This window comes from Centroberyx affinis, unplaced genomic scaffold, assembly GCF_046629955.1.
Source record: "Centroberyx affinis isolate AG114_WGS23_722 - 3 ecotype Tasmania unplaced genomic scaffold, CSIRO-AGI_Caff_v1 ptg000233l_1, whole genome shotgun sequence".
NCBI lineage: Eukaryota > Metazoa > Chordata > Actinopteri > Beryciformes > Berycidae > Centroberyx > Centroberyx affinis.
The window spans coordinates 144,297-163,366 of record NW_027278918.1 but is presented as its reverse complement, the minus strand read 5'-3'; the positions used below and the strand labels follow the sequence as shown (position 1 = coordinate 163,366).

The window sequence follows — 19,070 nt, the reverse complement described above, 5'->3', positions numbered from 1 at the left end:
TAACTCTATCTTTTATTCCCGACTCTGAGGGTGTAAAACTCAAACAGGTTCTCACAAGCACAGACGCACAAGCACACACACACACACTTGCCTTGGCTGTGGCTCCCTGGCCCAGCGCCCCGATAGAGCTGGGGGGTCTCTGCTGCAGGAGGTCCAGCCGGGGGGGCACCGGAGGCAGCGGGGACACCGGAGATGGCGGGCGCTCCACCTGCACATGCACGTGCACACAAAAGCAATGCTGATGGAACACTGGTTCTCAAAGTGGGGGTACCGGGACCCCCCAGAGGTCCTTGGGGAGGTTCCAGGGGATCCCCAGTAAAATGAGGAATAGTGTAATTTCTCTAATTCACAATTCTACAATTCAGCTAAAATCTTCCTATGTGGGTCCTTCGGAATCCATACAAGGCTTAGTTCTGGCACTAATCTCAATATTTTTCCTTTAAGAACACCTGACATCTACCAAGTTTGTGATATTTTTGAGCACTTGGCACCTCTGTTTGTCCCGATCTGGGTCTGTTTGGGGATCCTTGACATGAGAATGTATAAGAAGCCCTGTACTCCTACCTTGGTGCAGGCCAGCCTGCTCATGACGAGGTGCTGGTCCTCCAGGCGGTCGTCCTCTTCCTCGTCGTTGCCGGCGGCCTCGGCCCTGCTGGGCCCCTGGAAGCCGGCGAAGGAAGCCCCGCTGGCCTTGGGGTGGAAGGGGTCCACCACAATGGGCTCCGTGCCTTTAATCTCACAGCGGCAAAACGGGCAGCCTTGGCCCTCTGACTCCTGACAGAGGGAGCAAAACGGACGCATTAATAGAGCAGGATAAGGCCGTTTTCAGAGAAGAGGATAGCATTGTTGAAACTCAAAATTTTATCGAAATCGCAATATGGCCTACTGCAATTTTCAAATCGCAGGAGGCGTAATATTTGTTAAAGGTGAAATGTGTCAAAATACCATTTTAAATGAAATATTGTGGTGCTGCAGAGATGTCCTGGCCTACACATCATATTCTACAGACTTAAGAAAACATCTTTGTTTAGTACAGATCCCCGCAAAAATCACACCATAATCATTTTAATACGTTTTTTCAATGAAAATGAGAATAATGATGTAAAAATGATCATTCCCTCTAATATCGCAAATCATATCGCAATTGCAATATCAGTCAAAATAATCGCAATTAGATATTTTTTCTAAATCGTTCAGCCCTATCCCACACTCACATAACATTTCAAGGACTTTTCAATGACTTTCAAGGCCTTGTTTGGTCAAATTCAAGGACTCAAAATTGGCATGTTTTGGGTTAAGACATGACATTGGTCATTACGTAGATATCATAGAGACCCAGAGAGCTGAGGCATGCTGATGAATTTCACGGTCATCTGTTCATTTTTTCAAAAACTTTTTCCCGAGTTTACAGAGGGTCGACCGGTGGCCTTACCTGCCAGGCGGTCAGGCAGGAGGTGCACATGAGGTGGCTGCAGGGCTCGATCTTCACGTCCTTGTCGTTCTCTGCGCAGATCTTGCAGAGCTGAAAGGTGGAGCCCATCTCGCAGTACAGCTCATACTGCTCCTACAGGGGTGAAGGAGGAGGAGATAGAGACCGTTTATATGCAGATCATAATTGGTAGTATTTCTAACATCTACTGGTCAAATCATTTTTTTTGCACTGCCTCATACAATTTAAAGAAAAATACTTCAGAGAATACAGAGCTTTCCCTGCAAAATAATGCGAGGTGAAGCGTACTGCCATGACAATTCAGGTTCATTTCATTTCCACAACATATGCTGATAAGAATGAGTCTCGTCTCGTAAGCTTAACTGTGGCTTAACAGTGGACAGCAATAGAATTTTGGGACGGTAAAAAGGAGGATGCCAAACCTGAGTAACTTTGATGTGGTCCTGTGGAGAGGGTTCACAAAGCCCCGTCAGGTCCGGGTTCTGAGCACGACCGTCTGGGAACAAGTAGCTAGAGATCACACATTAAGACAAGTGAGGAGGGGTCATGTTACAATTCCTCAACCTAGAACCAATGCAATGAAAAAAACTGTTATGTATAAAGCCATCTCTCATTGGAATAGTTTACCATACTTTATTACTCAAGCAATGAGTAAAGAAAGTTTTAAAAAGGAACTAAAGAGGTTATTCTTGGGTACAGGCCCGCAAAATAAAAAAAAATAAATAAAAAACTTTGGTTTTGTTAAATCTGTCAAATTTGTTAAATTGGTAGCTCAAAGTATTTGGTAAACATGGTCATACTGCTTGTTATATAGTATGTATGCGTGTGTGTGTATGTATGTATGTGTATATAAGTGTGTGTGTGTATGCATTTATATGTATACATATAGAGAGAGATGTAGACTATAGAGAGAGAGTTTCACGTGGTTTTGATAAAATTGTATTAGGTTTTTGTAATGTTTATACTGTTTTAATTGGGGTGGGGTGGGGTGAGGTGGACCAGATTATTGCTGTAATTGTATTAATGTATGCATGTATGTGAAAGCATGTGTATACATTTATGTTCTTAACGTGGACCCCAGGAAGAGTAGCTGTTACCTTGGTAACAACTAATGGGGATCCAAATAAACAAACAATAAACACATGCACGCACGCACACACACACACACACACACACCTCGATAAATATCACTATAATATATGCAGAGTACCCACCATGGACATAATGTAAAATTGCATGACTTTTCCATGACTCTTTCCTGAAAACATTCTTCCTTCCTGGTTTGTTAATGTTGTTCTAAAGGAGTAAACAGTCCAGTTTCCACTACAGTTGTGGAGATACAGTGAAACTATATGCTGTAATGTTCCCGACTGTTGTCTTTAAAAGGAAAAATCCCCCCTCAGATCCTCTTACACTGCTATATATCACCAATCTGTGATGTGCAATGCATTCCGGGAGTTATTTTGTGATGAAGTGTTGTAATTTACTTTTTTGGTGAACCCACTTTCCCTCAACCTGCCTCGTCTATGCTTCATTTCTCAGAAAGCCGTTCGAAAAAACCCCCAGAGACGGGGCGTGAACTTGCTTTTCGAGAAAGGTGGGTGTATGGGCGTCTAAATAAAGCTAGATCCTGACCAATTGGGGCTTGTCTATGATCATGGTCCCACACCTCCTACGCAAAATGCAACATGTCTTGCGGACGCATTGCGTTCTGGTCTATTGAGGCTACTGTTGGTGGAGATATTGCTCTCTCTTCCTCTTCTACGGTGGTCAACGATCATACAGGGAGTGTGGCTCTAGAAAGAACGTCATTTACTTTTGGCCAGTTCTCCAGGGACATAAGAAAAATACACCACCAAACCACATAATGGACCCAGGAATGTAAAGGCGCATCGGCAATAGATGTAAGAGTTTAAGAGTTTTAGGGTGAATGGTTCCTTTAAGGGGTTGGAACCCTCTTATTGAATGTAAGACCTATTGTACCTTCTACACCAGTGTCAAAAAGTTGTAAAATACATTCTAGCATATTCTTGTAAAGCTAGCAAAGCTTGTAAATCCCCAGACTTCCCCAGAGAATTGATCAAACTCCCTGACTCCCTGTCTGGAATACAACTCTATACATTGAAACGGTGTGTGGAGCGCGACTCACAATCCCTCTCTGTATCCGTCGATGAGGGCCTGGAAGAGTGGCTTGTTATGGGGGATGGTCTGCAGGATGTTCCCGTCGGCCGTCACGTAGCCGATCGCCCACTGGCCCAGCCGAGTGCAGCTCAGCCTGAAGATGTAGCTGAGAGGGAGACAGGAAGCTCAGCCAAGAGCGGACACTGAGAACGTTACAGCACATCAATCTCCACGGTGCACTGAGTGCAATTAGGGATTTGAACCTTGGAGCATCCCTCTAAAGCAGTGATTCTCAACCTTTTTCATATCCAGGACGTCTAATTTAGTCCACATTAGCGCCACAGACCCCCGTTTGATGAGATTCTGTCTCTCAGACGCAAATCTGAGAATATTTTTATTGTTAGATATGATTTTGTCCAGAATTCAATGACTATCTGTATTGTAGGTAGAGAGATAACAGAGAAACTATGATCAAAACAGTCATTCTGCTACATTCACTAATTGTGTTAACTTCTTGTAAACGATTCATCAGTTTGCTGGGGACCCCCTGGAACCCCCATCAAGGACCCCTGGTGGTCCCCGGACCCCACGTTGAGAACCACTGCTCTAAAAGACACACACGCTGTCCGAAAGTAAAGTCACAAGAAGTGTTCAAAAAAGTTCAAAAAAGGTTCAAAAAATTCACAATCAGGTACTGTATGTCAAGTTAGAACTTGGTCACTCACTTATACAATGGATAAAGTTTCACCATGTACTTGTGAAGTGCAACAAAATTCACATTACAAATAAGCATTTTGACTTTAGTATTTCCATTCCTCTTCATTAGGTAGATTCAGTGTAAACAATGCAGACTTCTGTGTGTGGTGGTGTAATGCGTGGTGTAACGCGTGGTGTAACTAGTAATGCGTAACAATGTGGAAACCAACAGTCATGGAATTCGAGACAAAATCATATCCAACAATAAAAATATTCTCAGATTTGGGTTCCGAGAGACAGAATCTCATCAAACGGGGGTCCATGGCCCAAATGTGGACTAAATTAGCGGTCCTTGATATGAAAAAGGTTGAGAATCACTGCTCTAGTGAACTGAACTGGAGGTAAAAAAAAGTAATCGACAGGCTCAGTTCCATCAGATTTAATCAGACATTTGATGTGCACATGTTGGGACATTTCTGCTATGGGTAACTGTGGTTGTTAAGGGCATGTTCGTGTCTCACCTGCCAGGCTTGTGGATGAACCTGTGCAGCCGGGCCTTGACCTCGTCGTAGGTGAGGAAGGCCATGTAGCCGGAGTGCGTGACTGCCAGACTGTTCCAGTTCCTTAGGAGAGAGGACCAGGGCTACACATACACACACACACACACACACACACACACGCTTAAGTGTCCAAGGTACACATCAGCCATCTTACTCTACCCTCCTCAAACTGGATGAATGACAGATGAGGAGGGTGTAGCCAAAATAAAATAACTACTCAAATAGGAAAATAGGAAAAGAAAAAGGGGTAACACTTTACAATAAGGGTCACTAAGTTAAGGGTTAGTAAATGTTTAATAAGCATTAACTAACCCTTAATTAACTGTTAACCAATGTGTCTGGTAATCATTTACTAATGGTGTTCATGTTAACTAAGGTATTCATTTATACATTAGTCATCTTTATAAACTATTGAATAATGTATAAATGAATACCTTAGTTAACATGAACACCATTAGTAAATTACACATTAGTTAACTGTTAATTAAGGGTTAGTTAATGCTTATTAAGCATTAACTAACCCTTTACTTAGTGACCCTTATTGTAAAGTGTTACCGAAAAAGTTTATGCACTTGGGTATATTCCTGTAAAGTGACCCAGTTGCAAAATTCCCTGATATTGCTCGGCTTCTCCACAGAATTCATCAAATACCCTAACATCTCCTATCTGAAACGCACCTCATAATGTGCTGTACTATAAGGTCTACTCTAATGCGGCATCTCCAGAGGAACACAACTCATCTGATGATATCATTGTGGTTCATTTGACTGGTGAACACTGGAGAGCCGGGGGCCAGTCGGTGGGGGTTGCAGCAGCAGCCGCTGTGGTCGCCACGCCCTTAATAATGACCAAACTCCACCTCTGCTGCTGCATGTTCTCATGTGCTCCAGTGGAATAAAAAAAAAATAAAAAAAAGGTAGCCAAGGCTGGAATTAACCACCCACGCTGTGGTACGACTGCCCTGTTCCTAGCCAACAATGTGTGGCAAAGTGAACGTCGTGTTCGGAGACAGACCCGGGAGTCGGGAAATGACTCTTTACATAAAGTGAGTTACTGGTGTTTACTGAGTGGAGGTTAAATTCTGGTAGAACTTTATTCGACTCCGTTCTGTTTTGTCATATATGGGTCGGTGTTAAATGCTACCTAATTTATTCACAGTTCATTCAGTATGCAATAGTGGGTTCATGGTACAAAGAATATTTTAAGCAAAATCTAAATGAAGACAAAAAAATATCTCTTTTTATTCGTGAGAGAAAACAAAAACAAAACTGCCACCCATAAACAGGGTGACCACAGGTTTCTCCAAGTTACATTTTAAACCTTTTTAAGAGCTCTAATCAGGGTTCCTACACATTTTCAATTCAAAAATTCCATACTTTTTCCAAGCCTGGATTTGTTTTGAAGATTTTGTCTGGTGTTCAATATGATTTACGCAGATAGACATCTTGCCCCTGCTAACTAGGTCATATCACTGTATAGATGAAGATTGTTCTTCACAGAGACAAATATCACTATATGTGAGATGATTGGCAGGGTTCCTACACGGTTTCCATTTTAAAATTCCATATTTTTCCCAGACCCTATGTTCTTGACCGGATTTGATTTTGGTGGGTATTTGATATAATGCATGCTGACAGCGGCTGGGTAATAAGAGCGTCCCTCTATCTGAACATTATTCTTCACATCAACAAAAACTGTGGACTCAAAGTGGCTCCACAACAACATAAAAGCTAGAATTATGTGTGTATAGGACCTGAACCGCAACATTTTCCATACTTTTCCAGACATTTTTAAAAATTCCCAAACTATTCAAGACCTGGAAATGATCAAATTCATTTTTAATACTTTTCCAGACTTTCCAGACCTGCGTAGGAACCCTGTCTAATAACTAATGAGACATTTTTAGTGCTTTTTAAAATCTTACATTGGGCTCATATACTCTGCTGTTGTAGGCCTTACCTGGAAGAGCCTGGTGAAGATGTCAAACTCAAAGACAGAGATGTAGTCGTTGCAGGTGAGGTCGATGGTGGACTTGAGGGCCATGGCCTCCAGCCCGGAGCTGATGGGGTGGAATTCATGGAGAGCCTGACGGAAGGTCCTCCACGGCACTATGGTCCTGGGGTAGGGGGGGATGCCAAAAAATAGTCCTTGTAGAAGAATGTCTACTTTTATATCTACTCACTTGCCGCTAAAACACGAGGCTGAAAAGAAGATGGCACATGCATCCTTTTAAGAAGGTTCGAGAACACGAGACGAGGAAAATTATCTGGTTTTGCCCTTGCGGAACTTGGATGAAGAGAGGTATTTCAGCAATTTCAGCCTCCGTTTAGCCAGGACCAAGATCAACTGCAACCCAGCTGTCACACAGAGGTACTTAGCAGCTGGGGTCAGTCAACTGGAATCGGCAGCCAGTAGAAACAAGTTGGGCGCTAAGATGCTTGTTGGCATGTGTCACCGGAAACCACTACTTCTTCCACTGCGGTTGTTCATTTAGCATATCACGGTCCACGGATCATAAATTCTTTTCACTGACTTTCAAGATCTTTTTTTTGGTGAAATTCAAGGCCTCAAAAATTTACATAAAATGCTAAATTGCACTGTGGGTCCAAAACTGCAATATTTACCTCATTATGTTGAGGATTTCAGAAACTTGTGTGGGATACTCACGCTTGAGCGCGTACTGACGTGCATGTACTATGTGTGCATCAGCGTGCACACAGGCGAAGAGGAAGAGGGGAAAATGTCAGAGGAAACAACACTTACAGCATCTACAAAAATGAGAGGCATGGCACTTACTCCGAAATGTAGAGTAGAGCAATTCCCAAATAATATCTACGAAATCTATCGACTGTTCTGCAGACTTCATCAGCCGGAAATGCAAAGATACTTGCGACTATCACGTGAAGTCAAAGATCCACCCGAAGAAAGAAGTGTGTGCGGAGTCTGACGTTCTGCTAGGGCTGAACGATTTTGAAAAAATATCTAATTGCGATTATTTTGACTGATATTGCAATTGCGATACGATTTGCAATATCGGAGGGAATGATCATTTTTACATCATTATTCTCATTTTCATTGTAAAACATATTAAAATGATTACGGTGTGATTTTTGTGGGGATCTGTACCAAACAAAGATGTTTTCTTAAGTCTGTAGAATATGATGTGTAGGCCAGGACATCTCTGCAGCACCACAATATTTCATTTAAAATGCTATTTTGACACATTTCACCTTTAACAAATATTGCGCCTCCTGCGATTTGAAAAAAAAAAGTTATTTTCTTGTTTCATGTTTCCGGTTCCTAACTGGAGTTCTGGGTTGTTGTGGATGATAACCACCATTGCTTTGATTTACACACATATGATCACAAAAAAAAAACAACTGATGTTATAGGGCCCTAACCATCCATCATTATTCACAAATACAGGTAGTCATAGATAAAGGACATCTGCTCAGTCTTATATGTGCATTGCAGTGGGCTTGGTCCTTAAACCTATGAATATCAAAATCAGTAGTGAAGTTTGCAAGAACTAACCTGAAGCCGAAGGGCAAAGACAGCCACTACAAAATTTATAAAAACTTTGTCTAGTACAGCTTTAATTAATCACGGCGATTCATTTCTCTCTCTCGCTGCCTTTGTGTTTATTCTTTGAGTGTACAACAGAGTAGCAGTGGCCGTGTCTTTGGGAGAGGGGGTGAAACAGAAACTCACTTGTCCCCGAAGGACCTCCTCCAGAATTCGGCGGCGTCGGCTTTGGTGATCCTGAAGTTATCGCCCTGGAACAGGCCGTTGGGGAAGATGGCTTTTAGCTCAGCCAGCATGTGGCTGAAGATCAGAGACAGCTTGGTCAGGTTTCGTCTGGGGAGGAGAAGAGGGAGAGATGGAATGCAAATCAATAAAGGGCCATTATAAACCCGGACCAAGATCGGATACTTCCCAAAAGTCATATCACTCGGATATGACCTTACATAGACCTTACAAGAGATAATTCACCTCTTCAGAGTTTGGACAACACTAAAAGGGACAAAAAAAACCATCAATTACAACAAATTCACAGAGACTGTTTACAGATAGGCATAGAACTGACACTGATGTCACAAATTCATTTCAATACAATGGTAGCAGTGTTTTCTTTGTATTCATTAAGAGGCTTCTATCAGAATATTGCCACTAGAGAAATTTAAAAGAATAGTGAAATTAAAAAAAGGACAGTATACTACAGCTCCATTTTTCCAACAAAACACAAGGAAATCTTGGGCCAGGGCCTTGATTTTATTTTATTTTTTTATCTTGATAAAGAATCAAACGAAGAAGCTATACAGGATCTCCAAGCACCTGAGCGTACGGAGGAAACGTGGCAGAGAAGGTCACGGCTTCAACGTGCAACAAGTCTAAGAAACATGCAAATCTGCCACAACGCAACAAATCATTTGCAAAACTCTGTGCGTAGGTTCTTTTTTAGGAAGTTAGACGGGTGGCCTTGCCAGATAACTGGGTCAGACAGACCTCAAAGTATGGCAGGCACCTCAGTGGCCCAGGTGTTGCTCTACTCTTTCTCTGCTTACTGGGGCTGAAAGAATTTGCATTCTATAGCCGCTTTTCCACCGCATGGTCCCGGCTCAACTCGCCTCCACTGAGCCTCTCGTTGTGGTCCCTGATAGCTTTTTTTTTTTTTACTTTTCCCTACACTGTTGGAATGTCCTTTGGTAGCCATGTGCAGCAAAAAGTTAAGTTAAAAAATTGCGGCCGCTACAGTAGCTTGGCTACTTAAATATGGCGGGTTTGTGCGGGATGTCCCATGTCGCGCAATGACGACGATTCTCTCTGACCAATCAGCAGTCTGCAGTGTTTTCACGTCACCTTTTGGTATCGCCTCAGCTCGCTTGGGACCTCGACGGAGGTGCTACCACAAAAAGTACCGGGTACCAGGTAATATGGAACCTGGTACCTGGTACTTGCCCAATGGAAAACCAAAAAAGGCGAGTAGAGTCGAGTCGAGTCGAGCCGGTACCATGCGGTGGAAAAGCAGCTTTTCAGAATGTACCTGCATTTACCTGGTGGTAATTTACTACCCAGTACCTCAGTGATGTGCATGAACTTACTCACCTTATGCTACATACTGGGTCATCACAGATACTACTTCATCATAAAGTTTATTTTGCAAATAGCCTATTTCGTTACCACTCCATTATTCAGTCTGAGATTGCCTCCACACTAGCCGTTTTCTGTGTGGAGGGGTTGATTTTCCCCGAACCAATCACTAGTGACTGATGTATTCGGCCGCTCTGATGTTACTTCAGTTACACTGATGCTGATCCAGTTAGCCTCTACACCCATGGTTAGCCCGCAGATTTACCGACTTAACCAAGAATGTCGGTCAGTTTTGACAAAAATATCCCTTTTGCAATGGCTTGTTGTCGCTCGGAGAAACAGTCGAGCCAATCAGCGCCTTTGTGGGCAGGACTAAAGTTTGAACCGTTTGTGCAACGGTTTTTCAATGCCGTTTTGGCAGAATAGATTTGTTGAAGGAATAGGAATTTTAAGACAGGTGAAGGGTAGTCTTAAAGTTAAGAAAAAAATCAAGAACAAATTTGAGAATTTGAGATTCTTTCATTTCAAGAATACCATTTATTCCTAAGTTTTTTCTTAGGAAGAAACATAAGAAGAAAGTTAAGAAAATATGTAAGAACTGTTTTTGAGAATAGCATTTTTTCCTATTTTTTTTCTTAAGACTAAAGTTAAGAAAAAAATGGCACTTGAGGAGATTTTTTTTCTTAAGAGGGTTTTGTGAATCCGGCCCCTGACCATTACCACTATTCTATATGCGAGTTTTCAAAGCAACATGAGACAACTGATATAGTTACAGGGAGGCCAAATAGGACTGGTCACAAACACAGACAAGCCGCTTCAGCAAAGAGGAACAGTGGTGGTCAAAGTCAAAGTTCACTGACAGATACAGAACTGAACCAACAGCCAGGAAGCCAATAATGAGACAGGAAGAACAGGAAGGGACTGAGAACGCAGCGAGGTCTGGAGAGAAGGACAAACAAATGTAGGGATATTGTAAATTATGTGTTATAAAACCCTTCTGGGTTTATGAGTCATTAAAGGTCTCAAATTGCCCTCACGTCGTTTTCACACGATCCTTTGTACTCAAATGAATTAAGATGAACTTTGTTATGATATTCTACATACTTGTAAAGATAAAGGGGTCCAAATGAGCTCCAAAATTCCCATCATCTTGGGGGACAAAACTTTTGAGTGTATTTGAGGCACTAAAGAATTAATAATGTGATTTGTATTGTGGTAATTACACAGAACATATAGGACACATAATCACCAAGGTATTGACGCAACTATGGATACAGGATGTATTAAAAATATTTTTTGTGTATCTTCAGGGACATATACTCTTGTATCTTTTACAATTTAAGCATGATTGTATATGGTTAATGTGTACAACATTTTGTCATCCTTATGAAATTCTTTCATGATAAAAAAAATATTGTCCTATCTATCATAGATAGGTGGAAATCGATGATCGATAACCTGATCGATAACTAGAACCTGAAATATGTATTTCAGTTCTATACCCACATGTGATTTTCCACCACTGAAGATATACCACAAAACATTTATAATGGGTTCAATAAATAAATAGCTTGATTTTTTAGTTGTGTATAAGTTCTTGGTGGCTAACCCAGCAACCCCCCACACATAATTCTGCTTTTGAAATTATTATTATTTAAATTATTATTACAATTACTTCCAGAGAAGCTCCTATCTGAAAAGATTGTCCCAATAAAAAGTGGCTACTCTGGACCTTAACTGAACCTTTATTTCTTGTGAACTACTTTATTCATATGGCTGCTTAAAGAATGTATTTGAGGAAAAATGAACAGTTCTGAGACATCTGAGTCATTCTGATTAGAATGGATGACAAATGGGCCATGCACCACCTGATGCAAATCAGCTTAATTAGCCTACACCTCGAAGGGGATTGTTCCACTTATTAAAGTGTTATTTACTGTAGTTTCACTTTCACTGTAGTTTTGACTACAGGGTCCATCCTTGCGTCAACAATGACGTACATCAAATGTATGCAGAGACGGTTATGTAAGAGGCGTTAGGGCGCCTTCAGGTCAAGCATGTTTGGAACAGTTTATTCCAACTCTAGAGCATTTACTCCTTCAGTTGGGTTCGTTTGGCCAGGTGAAAACAATGCCATTGGAACTTGGGTGGCACCAAATAACTGCAATGAAACACCTGAAAATGCGAGTCTCGGTTATCTTCCAAGAGAACTGTGGTGCAGCTTGCTGGGACTGAGAAACCAAATACAGAAAACTACCCAGAGATGCAGGGTAATGTGGGTAGAAGGAGACAGATGTCGACATGAGACAGTCAGCAGTTCCTCATACTGGGAAAGTTGAAATTAACTTAAGGCAAACCGCAATCTGGACTCATGCTCAAATTCAGCTATTTCTTCAAGTTTTCTGACTGCTATAAACAATAGAGAAGGCGGATTACAGCAAATAATGCAGAAAAGTCCAACATGCTTAGCTAAAGTTAATTTCAAGTCAAGCTTATTTATATAGCCTAGCCCTTTATCACAAGCATGTCTCAAAGGGCTTTACAGTACATACCATCTCATGTCATATACCATACTATACATAGGCTATAACACACTACATCATATGCATAGCATATACATATCATACCAGGGCCATACCATATTTATTCACATTTTCAGGTGCTTGGCATTTGACATTAAAACCTTGTGTGTAATACCGGTATTTCCCTGGTAAGACCTTGGCATCTGATTAATACCCAGAATACAATCGCTCACCCCATAATCAACTTGAGATACTCATGCAATGGAAACTTTACCAGTGCAACTAACAGCACTAAACTTAGCAATGACCTGACAACGGGGAGATTTACTAACCCTGCAACAGTCGTGATGCAGAGCATCTATGAGGAAATGGTTGATAAAAATCAGACTTTCACAGATAAATATGCAATCAGGAAGGATGGACTTTAGCTTAGCAATGGCTTTCTGAGAAAAAGAGGAAGTGGATCTGATTGCAACAGTGTATCGTGCCTTTACCATACATTTGTGCTATTTCTTCCTTTCACATTGCTAGTGTACTCTTGCCAGATGTCATTAGATACACTTCGCTAGACGGATGGAACTTTTAACACTGAGGTGTGGGGTGATTTCTTCGAAGCCTTATCTCCAACATATGCTGATGTTCTTTTTAAGAAACCACAAAAAAAAGATTCTAAACACTGACAGGCCAGCATCTGTCAAGTCTCTCAAGACGGTGTTAATAGGAAGTTGCGACGTTGATGAGAACAATAAGAGAATGAATATGCTGTATTCAACATATATTGAATATATAGTAAATATAGGGACGATATATGGACACACCGTGATGCTTTCTGTGCATGTGCATGGCTTTCTGCAGCGGGGTTTCTGCTCGATTTTTACTGCTGCTGCTGCGATTACACAATTTGATGAAATGTCGATCGCACGAGCTGAGACGCTTTCGGCCATTTCTATTCTGTGTGGGACCGAGGCCGTGCGGCGTCCGTGGCGGTGAAGATGCACACGACCGTTATGGACGCAGGAGCGAAGCGCCTGAACGCCACGGGACTGTTTGGTGGGGGGAAAAAAACTCATCTCTTTCTGAAATGGAGGGTCAAACGGAGTGAAATAGAGAGAGTCTGCAGGGTTCCGCTGAAGTTGCAGGGAAGGGAAGTTTGTGGCTAGATTTCAGTTTACATAACCATGAGGTATCCTCTAAGGCAGTGGTTCTCAACGTGGGGTCCGGGGACCACCGGGGGTCCTTGAGGGCATCCCGGGGGGTCCCCAGCAAATTGATGAAGCGTTAAACTTCATTATTTAATTTACAAGAACAATTATAGAATGTAGGAGACTGACTGTTTTGATCATAGTTTCACTGTTATCTCTCTCCCTACAATACAGATAGTCATGGAGTTCTGGACAAAATCATATCGAACAAAAAAAATATTCTCAGATTTGGGTCCGAGGGACAAAATCGCATCAAATGGGGGTCCGTGGCCCTAATGTGGCCTAAATCAGGGGTCCTTGATATGAAAAAGGTTGAGAACCACTGCTCTAAGTTCTAATAACAATAGATTTGTGCTAAAATTACTTTTGTCATCAACTGTCATTTCATTTCTTTTGGTTGCACACTTTGCCAGTGATGCTTTCAACTTTCCTATTTACCCTACCTTTACCCTAATTAATAACAAATACCTGTTGACAGTGTTACATTTACACTACCGTTCAAAGGTTTGGAATCACTGAGACACTATTACGTTTTTTGAAAGTAACTTTGAACTTTCTGTTCAAAGAATTCTTTGAAACCACGGCCATTTAGTGTAATTTGCTCGTTCCTGCTACTTCCAGAAAAACAGGCTGATTGTGGAAAAGGGAACCCACTTGAATTAAAAAGACAAATTTTTCATTTCAAGTATGATTATTTTTGTTTTTTTACTATCCTACCACTAGTACACTATATTAGGTTTATAAGATGAAAAGCTAGCCTGGTAAGACCATCCTGATCACGTGACCTCACATTCTGTTTCGCTCCACGGATCAGTCTGGCCTTCTAGCCGCCCACATCGATTTCCTGAAATTACAACGTAACCGGGCCAATCAGGGACTGCGTCGTATTTGCTGACGTAACCGGGCCAATCAGGGACTGAGTCGTATTTGATGACGTAACCGGGCCAATCAGGGACTGACTCGTATTTGATGACGTAACCGGGCCAATCAGGGACTGACTCGTATTTGATGACGTAACCGGGCCAATCAGGGACTGTCGTATTTGATGACGTAACCGGGCCAATCAGGGACTGACTCGTATTTGATGACGTAACCGGGCCAATCAGGGACTGTCGTATTTGATGACGTAACCGGGCCAATCAGGGACTGTCGTATTGATGACGTAACCGGGCCAATCAGGGACTGTCGTATTTGATGACGTAACCGGGCCAATCAGGGACTGACTCGTATTTGATGACGTAACCGGGCCAATCAGGGACTGAGTCGTATTTGATGATGTAACCGGGCCAATCAGGGACTGCGACTCAATAACAACAATTAAACAAGAACAAGAGTATGCACTAGCGGAGTTTCTCAGTGGAAAAGACGTTTAATTCGATATAGGGGGATATATCACGATATTCGTGAAATATCGGAACATTCGAGTATCGGCCCAAGCCTACGCTCGCGCTATGAGGCCTACCTCGGCTGCGAGTTCTCCTCGAACATCCTCTCTTTGGCCTCCTTGAACAGGCTCATGGTCTGCTTGATCTTGTTGGTCAGGTTCTCCATCACCACGCGGAAGTACTCGTTCTCCCCGAGGATCTCCATCTTGCCCTCGTACCGGGACAGGACGGTGCGGAGGTGCTGGTAGGTGTCCGGCAGCAGGTCCAGGATGTAGGGGGGGCTGTTCTTCAGCGCCACCTTGGGGTTCTGGCACAGGCGCACCACCTGGATGGGGGGGAAACACGGGGTGCCAGAGAGCGCGTTTAGCCTAGACCCTCAACTGGAATGCCGTTATGACAATAAGTAGTAAGGCAGGACCCATGTAAATACCAGACTGATTATGTTAGTGCTATTCTGCTCTTTGTGGGAGTAAGAGTATTCACAGTAACATATATGTAGTTCTCCTGATTTTACTGGCAATAACTTTACTGCCCATTCATAGAGACCAGCCAGAACATGGAATCATATTAATCACATTTCTTTAAGTGTGATCAAGTTGTTCATGTGTAGTTGGTGACGAAAGCTCGTGTTTTTGTCACTTCTGTTTGAATATTACCAATAACATATTACATATTAGGGCTGGGCGATATGGTTGAAATCAATATTACAATAATCATAAGGATTTTTCTTGATATCAATATATATATCACAATATGGTGCATGTATGCAATATCACGTTAAATAATCAAATTAATGTTCATCTCATTGAACTGAATGGTAATGTTAGGTGTGATGTCGAACAAAAAAGAAATATTCAAATAATATTCCTACCATACCTCATTTTATGAGAGTTTTTAAGTAAAATTTGCTTGTCATCATCAATTTAGACTGCAGAAATGTGTCATGATATTAAAATATCTTCATATCATCACGATATGATTCCACTGAAAGATGATAAACGACAATATTGAATTATCGCCCAGCCCTAATCTAGCTGACTTTTTATAGAAGGGTGTTAAGACCCAATTTCTTACATGAATTTAAGATTTCTTCTTTTCCTCTAACTTAATACAATATTTTTGAATGTAGGTGATGTAGATTTTGATATATGGGATGTTGTATCTGATATCATGTTTATGCTTATATATAAAGATATACATGTATGCTTGATATTTTTGAAGTATGGCTTTTTTACTACTGTTTTTTCTCTCTATGTATCTGTTTTCTATGTACTTTATTGAATTGCTAATTATTTTTAGAGGTTTATCACCCTGGGCGGTTTGGAGGGTTAACCCCACCTGCCATCATAGAGCTTGTCAGCCTATGGATGTGCATGATGTATAAATATGGGTGTGGTTTCCATTCAGGGGCGGACTTAGTGATTTGGGGGCCCTAGGCAAAGGCAAGCATGGGGCCCCCTGAATCCCAACCCTCTCCCTTTTTAATCCATCCTTTCTACATATTACCATCAAGTTGGGGCTGAGAAAACTATGCATGCAAGGGCACTTTTTGTTGTTTTTCTGCAACATTTGTGTAGCTTGCTTTTTTTTGTTTTGGGTGTTACTTCTCTCTCAGCTACTGATGCAGTGGCAAGAAAAATTTGCTCAAGTATCGAAATAGTAACAAAATAGTAGACAAGTAGCAAAATCGCACTAGACGTGGAATAACCCACTATAGCCTGACTGATTAGAGTGGGTGACCATGACTGAAGATTGAAATAATTTATTGCAACAAAAAGTACATTTATTTTATATTGATTAAAAATTAGTTTACATTAGTTCTATTCTTGTCTTTTTTTGGGGGCCCTCTGGCTACCGGGGCCCAAGGCAGTCGCCTACCTTTGCCTAATGGTAAGACCGCCCCTGTTTCCATTTTTCAAACATTTTGACCTGACGAAGACCCGAGTAGGATCGAAACGTCGTCACTATTAAACTTTTGTGGCATGGAGCGAGTGTGCAGACGTTACTTCTTCTTTCATGTCGTCTACATTTGGCCAAATACGCCAGCAAAGAACAAGATGGACCAAGGAATGCAGGATACACTGCCAAAAATACTTTTAACACTAAACAGTGTTAAAAGTGTTTTAGGGTGGATGTTTCCTTTAACCTAAAATAGGATTCGCGTGATTCTTCTAACGTCCAAATAGAAACCAACAAGAACTCACACACCAATAAAAAAATAAAATAAAAAAAATGCAAACAGAAAACTCACACTCTGATGGTCTACTGACCCAACATTTCCTGTTGTGCACTTTTTTTTTGTCATTTTTTCACCTTATCTAAATAAATGTCAGTCCTTATGTTGCATCAGTTTTTTTTATATATATATATTTCTTCCTATGTTGTCAGTGGACAAGCTCTTGTTGGTTTCTTTTCGTCTATGACTGAACCCACATAGAACTCTTCCTGGGAGCGGAGGCATCTCACAATCTAACATATCTTCTACATCAGTGGTTCTCAAAGTGGGGTTCAAGGACACCCAGGGGTCCTCGGGGAAGAATCAGGGGGTCCCCAGCAAAACGAGGAAGAGCTGAATGTCACTGTAATGTAATTCACTAGAAATGTCACTATTGTAATACTAGGTTTCACCCTCACTGCTTATCTCTCCACGTAAAGTGTAGACAGTTGTACAATTCAATACTAAATGAATGAAAAAATATCCTTCCACATGGATCCAATGCTCTACAGTATAGTACAGTGATTCTCAAACGTTTTCATATCAAGGACCTCTAATTTAGTCCACATTAGAGCCACAGACCACTATTTGATGAGATTTTGTCTCCCGGACCCAAATCTGAGAATATTTTTATTCTTAGATATGATTTTGTCCAGAATCCCATGACTATCTGTAAATTATAGGTAGAGAGAAAACAGAGAAACTATGATCAAAACAGTCATTCTTCTATATTCTCCAATTGTGTTAACTTGTAAATGTAATAATGCTTAAGTTTAGTTCATCAATTTGCTGGGGACCCCCTGGAACCCCCTCAAAGACCCTTGGTGGTCCCCGGACCCCATGTTGAGAACCCCTGGTATAGTACATACTATATAGTGTAAATTAACTGACTGATAAAACTGTCACCATGACAGATTTCCGCCCAACTCCGTTGGCAATGAACAGGCGACAGAGACACTGAATAACATGTTCTGCTTTAAAACTAAAAGAAAATTCGCTTGTGAATTTTCCGCTCGACGTGTTATTTGACAAAAAAACCCCAACATGTTTATTAAAATATGGACACGGGGTGCTTTACCTTATCCATGAGTTTCCAGCATTTCTCCACCATTTTCTTATCGACCACGGCAGGTTGGTGAGGCTGGAGAGGCTGCTGGTGGGGCTGAAAGGCGTCCTTCATCAAGCCGATCAGACCGGCGCCCCTCCTCGGATTTCCTGCCATGCTTCAATCGCCGACCGGGGGTCAGCCCCGGGGCTGGGGGGACGACAACCAGGGGATTATTCCGGGCACGTATTTCAACACAGACAACCGCCGTGTTTGCACCTTCCCTGTGTTTAATTCTTGTGACAAATTATCATGCGAGCCCTTGCGTCCGAGAACAGAACAAAAAGGCTTGTGTGTGCACTGTACGCGATGCGGCTAGCTAACAGGCTAAATTTGAAAAGCCTCTCTCGTTTTCTTTGCGTCGCAAACTACACACGGCCCGGTCATCGTCGTTGTGTTGTTGTCGTTGTCCGCTGTCAGCTAGCCGTGTCCTCCCGGCGACGTCAAATGTGAGCCCCGACGAAGTGAACACGGCTTGTAATAAACTCTGGGGTGTTAATAAACTAAACCGAGCGATCAACACACAGGTTGTATAGCTGGCTGCTTCTACCAGTGTCAAGCCAGCTGGAATGAAAAAGTGCATCCGGTCACAACCTTCAAAATAAAACCCTGCTTGACGAACGCGAGTAATATGAATTTATTTGTATATATTTGGCAGCCCTGTATATATGAAATCTTGCATGGGCTTAATTATTGTATATTATATTATTTTTATACGCGTTT

At 41.8% G+C, this 19,070-nt stretch overlaps 1 pseudogene; it reads right to left on the bottom strand.

Annotated features, from left to right (window-relative positions):
- Positions 1-18,805, bottom strand: part of LOC139664167 (E3 ubiquitin-protein ligase CBL-like) — a 28,286-nt pseudogene extending 9,481 nt beyond the window's left edge.
- Between the last annotated feature and the right edge of the window lie 265 nt (positions 18,806-19,070).